Source organism: Mandrillus leucophaeus, unplaced genomic scaffold (genome assembly GCF_000951045.1).
Source record: "Mandrillus leucophaeus isolate KB7577 unplaced genomic scaffold, Mleu.le_1.0 Scaffold238, whole genome shotgun sequence".
In the NCBI taxonomy this organism is placed as follows: domain Eukaryota; kingdom Metazoa; phylum Chordata; class Mammalia; order Primates; family Cercopithecidae; genus Mandrillus; species Mandrillus leucophaeus.
In genome coordinates this window covers 1,617,652-1,620,619 of record NW_012102454.1, presented here as the reverse complement: position 1 = coordinate 1,620,619, position 2,968 = coordinate 1,617,652, and the positions used below count along the sequence as shown (strand labels likewise).

At 43.8% G+C, this 2,968-nt stretch overlaps 1 pseudogene; it reads left to right on the top strand.

The window, feature by feature from the left end:
- The first annotated feature begins 1,550 nt into the window (after positions 1 to 1,550).
- On the top strand, positions 1,551 to 1,995 carry LOC105541339 (annotated as a pseudogene).
- The last annotated feature ends 973 nt before the right edge of the window (positions 1,996 to 2,968 follow it).

Below are 2,968 nucleotides of genomic sequence, written 5' to 3'. Positions count from 1 at the left end.
CCTTCTGTTTCATTCTTGATATTGGCAATTTGTATCTTTCTTGTCAGTCTTGTTAGAAGTCTATGAATTTTGCTAACTTTAAGAAGCTGCCTTTTGTTTCACTGATTTCTCCCATTGTTTCCTGTTTTCAAATTTTATAGACTTCTGCTCTTTACTGTTTCCTTCATTCTACTTGCTTTGGATTTGTTTTGCTCTTTTTCTGCTTCCTTGAGGTAGGAACTTAGATTGTTGATTTGAATCCTTTCGTCTTTTCCAGTGTAATGTTAGCATTTAGCACTACAAATTTCCCTCCCAGCACTGCTATAGCTATATTTCACATACCTTGATATGTTACAATTTCATTTCGATTCAGTTCTATGTATGTTTTTATTTCCTTTGAGATGACTATGTGAAACTTAAGCTGAGATTCTGATGATGAGTTAGCCCAGAGAAGTGGGGAGTAAAAGAAGAGGGCCTTAGGTTTGTGGACTGAAACTATATTACCTGGCCAAGCGCAGTGGCTCATGCCTGTAATTCCAGAACTTTGGGAGGTTGAGGCAGGTAGATCACTTGAGGCTGGGAGTTCAAAACAGCCTGGCCAACATGATGAAACCCCATCTCTATTAAAAACACAAAAATTATCCAGACATGGTGGTGCACACCTGTAGTCTCAGCTACGTGGAAGGCTGAGGCAGGAGAATTGCTTGAAGCCAGGAGGTGGAGGTTGCAGTGAGCTGAGATTGTGCCACTGCACTCCAACCTGGGTGACAGAGCAAGACTCTGTCTCAAAAATAAAAATAAAAATAAATCAAAGACAAAACATGAAGTAACATCCCTGAATTAGGGGAAGAAAAGTCTGCATGTTGAAAGGGGATATCAGGAAATTTGATATAAAAAGTTCTATGTCCTACCGAAGTCACTGTACTTCAATCATAAAGACTTCTTCAGGTCCCAGGTAGAAAAATGGCCCTCAGACTTCTCCCCAGCAGCATCCAAAGCCAGAAGACAACACCAAAATGTCCTCCATGTGCAGAAGGAAAGAATGTGTGCACATATGTGCATATGTTTCTGATATAATGCTCATTTAAAGCTAATGGTGGAATGTTTCTGATATAATGCTCATTTAAAGCTAATGGTGGCCGGGCGCAGTGGCTCGCGCCTGTAATCTCAGCACTTTGGGAGCCAAGGCGGGCAGATCATCTGAGGTCAGGAGTTCAAGACCAGCCTGACCAACATGGTGAAACCCCATCTCTACTAAAAATTCAAAAAAATTAGCTGGGCGTAGTGGTGGACACCTGTAATCCCAGCTACTTTGGAGGCTGAGGCAGAATAATCACTTGAATCCGGGAGGCAGAGGTTGCAGTGAGCTGAGATCGAGCCACTGCACTCCAGCCTGGGCAATAAAAATAAAAACAGAGCCAATGGTGGTTTTTTCTAGGTGGTGGGATTTGGGAAGGATTATATATTTTCTAAATTTTATCACTGCAGTTTTCTGCATTGTTCGAGCTCTTTAAAATGAACAAAACGGCTTGTTTTCACACATCCAAATGCTGAGCCGTCACGCACCTAGGATGCCCCATGGAAGCCGAAGCCGCACCTCCCACATGGCCCCTCTGGCCAGCCAGGCACCTCAGATGAGAGCTGCACCCAGGCCAGCACCAGCAGCTTAGCTGCCAATAGTGGCACCCACCTCTGCAGTTGGCTCTCCTGCTGCTGTGCCCTAGCAGGCAGGTCTGAGGGCCCAGATGGCAACCACTGCAGCCGACATGCCTGTGGGCTCTGCTGTGGGACACACACTGGGCCATGCCATCACCGGGGGCTTCAGTGGAGGAAGTAATGCTGAGCCTGTAAGGCCTGACATCACTTACCGGTAGCCTCAGGGAACCCAGTCGGCACAGCGGCCTTGCTCTGTGAGACCAGTTTTTGGAGGATGCACAGAACCAGGGTGACAGAAAGCTCTGTGAGGGTTCCAGTGAGGTGCTGAAACAGTGCAGACTTGCAAACAGATTGGCCTGATCAAGAAGGTCAAATTGGAGTAATGAAAAATCAGCTCTCACAACCAAGTTAATTTAGCATAAAAATATAATTGGTAGTGAAGGTATAAAGTGTAACCATCAGTTAAACCTCTCCTTGTCATTCATAGCTTCCTCGCTTCAGAATTGAAATGGAAGAGGGTGTTCTTACTGTGTAGAATTTCATTAAGGTCATGTAGAATTTGGGGCCAGGCAAATGTTTGTGTAGCCTCCTTAAACTAGCTGTTATGATTTTATTCTTTGTGAGTTAATTAGAATAAAGTCATTTTCTGCCAAAAATAAAAATGAAAATGAAATTAACTAAATGACAAATGTAATATCATTGTCATCAAACCAACAGTGATTTTTCTTTAAAAAAAAAAAAAAGATTTAAAGTAAATATGCAAAAATGTTAATGGTTGGCTGGGTGAGGTGGCTCATGCCTGTAATCCCAGCACTTTGGGAGGCCGAAGAGGGTGGATCACCTGAGGTCAGGAGTTCAAGACCAGCCTGGCCCAAAACAGTAAAAGCCTGTCTCTACTAAAAATACAAAAAATTAGCCAGGAGTGGTGGCAGGTGCCTGTAATCCCAGCTTCTTGAGAAGTTGAAACAGGAGAATTGCTTAATCCCGGGAGGCGGAGGTTGCAGTGAGCAGAGATCATGCCATTGCACACCAACCTGGGTGACAGTGCGAGACAACTGTCTCAGAAAAAAAAAAAAAAAAAAAGAAAGAAAGTTAGCAGTGATTGGTTCTCAGTGATAGGAACGTGGATGATTGTTGTTTTCTTTTTTCTTTTGTTTTTTTGTTTTTTTGGTTTTTTTTTGAGATGGAGTCTCGCTCTGTCACCAGACTAGAGTGCAGTGGTGGGATCTCGGCTCACTGCAACCTCTGCCTCCTGAGTTCAAGTGATTTTCCTGCCTCAGCCTCCCAAGCAGCTAGGACTACAGGCATGTGCCACCAAGCCCTGCTAATTTTT